The sequence below is a fragment of the Mandrillus leucophaeus genome, unplaced genomic scaffold (genome assembly GCF_000951045.1).
Source record: "Mandrillus leucophaeus isolate KB7577 unplaced genomic scaffold, Mleu.le_1.0 Scaffold133, whole genome shotgun sequence".
Classification (NCBI taxonomy): Eukaryota; Metazoa; Chordata; class Mammalia; order Primates; family Cercopithecidae; genus Mandrillus; species Mandrillus leucophaeus.
Window position 1 is genome coordinate 5,557,974 of NW_012101288.1, and position 6,535 is coordinate 5,564,508.

Here is a 6,535-nt window from a genome sequence, read left to right on the forward strand (position 1 = left end):
CTGGCTTTTGTAGAAAAAGGAGCACTAGTTGTTGTGAATTATTTAAGAGGGAGTTGGTAAAGGCTCCTTACTTGCTGATAAGGTTGTTGAAGAAATAATAAACAAAGGTGGAAAAGTGGTGGCCAACTATGATTCAGTGAAAACAGGAGAGAAGATTGTAAAGACAGCACTGGATGCTTTTAGAATAGATGTTGTGGTCAACAGTGCTGGAATTCTGAGGGACCGTTCTTTTCCTAGGATAAGTGATGAAGACTGGGATATCATCCACAGAGTTCAATTGTGGGGCTCATTCCAGGTGACCCTGGGAAGTGTGGGATCACATGAAGAAGCAGAAATATGGAAGGATCATTATCACTTCATTAGCTTCAGGAATATATGGCAGCTTTGGCCAGGCAAATTATAGTGCTGCAAAGTTGGGTCTTCTGGTCCTTGCAAATTCTATTGCAGTTGAAGGCAGGAAAAGCAACATTCACTGTAAAACTATTTCTGCTAATGCTGAATCAGGGTGGACTCAATTATGCCTGAAGATTTTGTGGAAGCCCTAAAACCAGATTATGTAGCATTGCTGGTCCTTTGGCTTTGCCATGAGAGTTGTGAGGAGAATGGGGGTTTGTTTGAGGTTGGAGCAGGATGGATTAGACAATTATTCTGGGACCGGACCCTTGTAGTGGTTGTAAGACAAAATCAGCCAGTGACTCCTGAAGCAGTGAAGGCTAACTGGAAGAAGACGTGTGACTTCGAGAATGCCAGCAAGCCTCAGAGTATCCAAAAATCAACTGGCAATGTAATTGCAGTTCTAAGTAAAATAGATTCAGAAGGAGGAGTTTCAACAAATCATATCTGTCATGCAACATCTACAGGAACATCAGGATTTGCTGGAGCTATTGGCCATACACTCCCTCCATTTTCTTCTGCTTATACAGAACTGGAAGCTATTATGTATGCCCTTGGAGTGGGATCATCAATCAAGGATCCAAAAAATTTTAAATTTGTTCATGGAGGAAGCTCTGAGTTCTTCTGTTTGCCTGCCTTTGGCGTTATCATAAATCAGAAATCTATAATGGGTGGAGAATTAGCAGAAGTTCCTGGGCTTTCAAGGAACTTTGCAAAGGTTCTTTATGGGGAGCAATACATGCAGTTACATAAACCACTTCCTAGAGCAGGAAAATGAAAATGTGAAACAGTTGTTGCTGATGTCCTAGATAAAGGATCTGGTGTAGTAATTCTTATGGATGTCTATTCTTATTCTGAGAAGGAATTTATGTACTATAATCAGTTCTCTCTCTTTCTCGTTGGCTCTGGAGGCTTTGGTGGAAATTGGACCTGAAAGTCAAGGTAACTGTAGCCATACCTGATAAACCACATGATGCTGTACTTACAGATACCAACACTCTTAATCCGGCTGCTTTGTACTGCCTCAGCAGAGACTGGAATCTGTCACACGCTGATCCTAACTTTGCTAGCCTAGCACGTTTTGACATGTGTACATGGATTATGTACATTTAGATTTTTTGCCAGGCATGTTTTATAATGTGTCAAAGATTCAAGATGATTAAGACTTGTTTTGCAAAACCAGTATATCCAGGGCAAACTCGACAAACTGAGATGTGGAAGGAAGGAAACAGAATTCACTTTCAAACCAAGGTCCAAGGAACTAGAGACATGTCATTTCAAATGCATATGTGAATCTTATGCCAACATCTGATATTTCAGCTAAGACACCCGCTGAAGGTGAGGAACTTCAGAATACTCTTGTATTTGAGGAAAAAGTTCACGGCCTTAAGGATGTTGGGTGTGAGATGGCAAAGAAAGTAAATGCTGTATTTGAGTGACATATTAATAAAGGTGGAAATATTGCCGCTAAGTGACCTGAAAAGTGGTTCTGGAAAAGTGTATCAAGAACCTGGAAAAGGTTTTGCTGATGCAATCATCATACTTTCAGATGGAGATTTCATGGAGGTAGTTCTAGGCAAGCTTGAACCTCAGAAGGCATCTGTTACTGGCAGACTGAAGGCCAGAGGGAACATTGTGCTGAGCCAGAAACTTCAGATGATTCTTAAAGACTATACCAGGTTCTGGCTGGGCGCAGGTGGCTCATGCCTGTAATCCCAGCACTTTGGGAGGTCGAGTAGGTGGATCATGAGGTCAGGAGTTCCAGACCAGCCTGACCAACATGGTGAAACCTTGTCTCCACTAAAAATACAAAAATTAGCTGGACGTGGGGGCAGATGCCTGTAATCCCAGCTACTCAGGAGGCTGAGGCAGGAGAATTGCTTGAACCCGGGAGGTGGAGGTTGCGGTGAGCCGAGATTGCACCACTGCACTCCACTCTGGGTGACAGAGTGAGACTCAGTCTCAAAAAAAGAAAAAAAAAAAAAAAGACTACACCAAGTTCTGAAGGGCACACTATGTTATTAATAAAAATAGAATAATTAAATACTCTCTTCACCCAAATATGCTTGATTCTTCTGCAGAAGTGATCAGAACTAAGATGCAGAGGAAGTTACTTACCATTTTCAGATGTCGATAACTTTTCAGATTTTTTTTTTTTTTTGAGACAGAGTTTTGCTCTTGTTGCCTAGGCTAGAGTGCGATGGCACAATCTCGGCTCACCACAACCTCCACCTCCTGGGTTCAAGCGATTCTCCTGCCTCAGCCTTCTGAGTAGCAGGGATTATAGGCATGCATCACCACACCCAGCTAATTTTCGTATTTTTAGTAGAGATATGGTTTCTCCATGTTGATCAGGCTGGTCTTGAACTCCCAACCTCAGGTGATCCACCTGCCTTGGCCTTCCAAAGTGTTGGGATTACAGGCGTGAGCCACTGCGCCCAGCCCAGATTTTTATTTTCTACTATTTTTTAATGTATCATTATTTTTGCAAGGAACTATATATAAGCTAGCATATAGTTATCCTTCTGTTCTTAGATCTGCATCTTCATAATAAAAAATTTTCACTCTTTTAGATTCTTTAGAATTTGTGATAGCATTTATAAAAGTTAAAAGGAAAATTAAATGAATAAAGGCCACTTTGATACCTTTAAAAAATAAAAAATACCTAGTTAGAAATCATGAAATATGTAATGCAGGAATATTGTACATTAAATGAGAGGTTAAAATATGAGGTCTTGTTTAGATTCCAGAGGTAAGAAAAACTTCTCTAAGACAGTGACTTCTATGCTGATAAATGAAGGATAAGGAATAGAGATTAGATAGGTATAGGAAAAGGAAAGAGCATTCTAGACAAAAGGAGCAGCGTATCAAAGAGCCCAGAGGTAAGAAAAATAACTAAAAAGGCCAAGTGTAGGCCGGGCGCGGTGGCTCACGCCTGTAATCCCAGCACTTTGGGAGGCCGAGGTGGGTGGTCACCTGAGGTCAGGAGTTCGGGACCAGCCTGGCTAACATGGTGAAACCCCGTTTCTATTAAAAATACAAAAAAATTAGTTGGGCATGGTGGCAGGCACCTGTAATCCTAGCTACTCCGGAGGCTGAGGCAGGAGAATTGCTTGAACCTGAAAGGCAGAGGTTGCAGTGAGCTGAGATTGTGCCATTGCACTCCAGCTTGGGCAACAAGAGTGAAACTCCATCTCCAAAAAAAAACAAAAAAAACAAAAAGAAGGAAGAGGGAAGCTGTTTCTGGTTTCAGCATTTAGATGGATGGTAGTGGAATTTATTGATACAAGGAACTTTGGAGGATCAGCAAGTTTCAGGGGAAGATCAAGATACATGGGCTTGTAGTTCAGAAAAATGATATGACCTAGAGATAGAAATTCGGGAGCAGTTGTATACAGATTGTATTTAAAGCCTTGCGAGTAGAAAACACCACCTTGGAAAACAGTGTTGACTGGTAAGAGAACAGAACCCCACACCAAATCTGCAGAACAACATGAAGCTAACGGTAGAGGAGGATGCCATCAAAAAGGCAGAAAGGCTGGGCGCGGTGGCTTACGCCTGTAATCCCAGCACTTTGAGAGGCTGAGGCGGGCAGATTCCCTGAGGCCAGGAGTTCAAGACCAGCCTGGTCAACATGGTGAAACCCCGTCTCTACTAAAAATACAAAAATTAGCCGGGTGTGGTGGCAGGCACCTGTAATCCCAGCTATTCGAGAGGCTGAGGCAGGAGAATTGCTTGAATCTGGGAGGCGGAGGTTGCAGTGAGCCGAGATTGTGCCACTGCACTCCAGCCTGGGTCACAGAGGGAGACTCCACCTCAAAAAAAAAAAAAAAAAAAAAGACAAAATGTTTAAGAACAAAAGAACAGCCATAGAATCTGGAGGAAAAATCACGTGAGTGTAGAGTAGGCATAAGAAAGCAGGCAGAAGAAAAAATTTGTTTCAAGAAAGCTGTATGCTGTATTTCGTGGAATGATGCTAAATTTCGTGGAATGATGCTAAGTGGCAGAATATAAAAAAAGACTAAAAAAGTGCACATTGATCCGGCCACATGGCTGTCACTGATCCCCTTAGACTAATTTGAAGAAGTGTTTTTGCAACTTGCTATGCCCTATTCCAATCACGCTCTTCTCCCTGACCAAAAATGTTAAAAAGCAAAAACCATTCTCCTACATTTGGCTTTGAAATTTGTAGCACTCCTACTCCAAGGTGAGAAATTCTCCTTCATATAAAATCAATTCAAAACCTCTTTCATTTCCTTCCTGACCTTATTCTCACATGAAAACCTCCCCATCTTCTGAGGACGATCCACTTCAAGGGGAGGAACTTAAAATGCCTGTTCTTTCTTTCCATCATTACTTCTAGGTATTCATAACTCCACCAGTTTTCTGTTGAGTGAAACGTTGGTTCTAGCATTTGCCTCTAACATTAATTCAATTATTTAACAAGTATTTATCGTGTACTTTTATCACTGGATATACAAAGACACAGTATTTATTCTCAAGGAGCTTATAGATTCGTAGAATAAACTGAGATAGTGGTATGATATAGATATAAACAAGTATTTTACTGAGAGGAATTACTTATGGACCATAAACATGTATAAAATCATTGATGATTGGGCCAGTGGAAATGAAGGCCACAGTAAGATGCCATTTTACACCATTTAATAGATAAATGTTACAAAGTTTGACATTTTCAAATTTTGGAGGAGACATGTATTCACAAAGTCTCTTGTACACTACAAGTGGAGTGGAAGTTCTGTGGCCGTTTTGAAAACGGTTTGACATCACCTCCTAACGGTGGACATTCACATGCCTTATGACTCTAGGTATATACAGCAGTGTTGGCTACTTTCTGTTTGTCCCTCCAGGTCTGCTTTCTGCCCTTCTTCATCCCGTTTTCCACTAAGGTGTCTGACTTGTATGGATTGCATCAACGGGATCCCATACACCATTGCTTCTGGTTGGGTTAGCTGCTGGGGAGCAACAGCAGGAAAAGAGTGAGAGTGAGGTTAGGGCATTTATTCCAGTTCCCTCTGTGAGGTTGCTGTGAGGTGCCCATATCCCTCATCTGATGGTTACTGCTTCCCTCAAGGTAGCAGAATCTACATGACTCTTTCTCTTTCCAGGTTTCAGTAACTATTCCCCGCCCTTGTTCCTTTGGGCTTAGGGGTAGTAACTAGCACCATGCACCTACACATTTGTAAATAAATGCTCTTCACAGGTACTATGCTAAGACACTGACTGATACAGTAATTGACACCAGACCTAGGTTAAAACAAAACAAAAAACAGAAACTTCTCAAAATAGAATTCTGGAACTGGGTTAGTCATATATTCAAACGCTTGTGCTCTGTTGTGAATGTAAAATGATATAGCTGTTATGAAAAACAGTATGGCAGTTCTTCAAAAAATTAAAAATAGCATTATTATTTGATCCATCAATTTCACTTCTAGGTATATACTCAAAAGAATTGAAAGTAGGGCCGGACACAGTGCATCACGCCTGTTAGTCCAGCACTTTGGGAGGTTTAGGAGGGTGGATTGCTTGAGCCCAGGAGTTCCAGACCAGCCTGGGCAACATGACAAAACACCGTCTCTACAGAAAAATACAAAATTAGGTGTGGTAGCATGCACCTGTGGTCTCACCTACTCTGGAGGCTGAGGTGGGAGGATCACCTGAGCCTGGGGAGGTCAAAGTTGCAGTGAGCCATAGTCACACCACTGTACTTCAGCCTGGGTGATGGAGTAAGACCCTGTCTCAAAAATTAATAATAATAAATAAAGTAAAATAAAATAAATTGAAAGCAGGATATTTTATTTTTTTATTTTTCAGATGGTGTCTTGCTCTGTCACCCAGGCTGGAGTGCAGTTGCATGATTTCGGCTCACCGCAACCTTCGCCTCCTGGGTTCAGGAAATTCTCCCTGCCTCAGCCTCCTGAGTAGCTGAGATTACAGGTGTGCGCCACCATGCCTGGCTAATTTTTGTATTTTTTAGTAGAGACGAGGGTTCACTATGTCGGCCATGCTGGTCTCAAACTTCTGAACTCAAATGATCTGCCCGCCTTGCCCTCCCAAAGTGCTGGGATTACAGGCATGAGCCACTATGCCTGGCCTGGAAGCAGGATCTTTTTTTTTTTTT

The 6,535-nt window shown here is 41.8% G+C and overlaps 1 pseudogene; it reads left to right on the top strand.

Annotated features, from left to right (window-relative positions):
* The first annotated feature begins 6 nt into the window (after nt 1–6).
* On the top strand, nt 7–3,019 carry LOC105534321 (annotated as a pseudogene).
* Nucleotides 3,020–6,535: the final 3,516 nt, after the last annotated feature.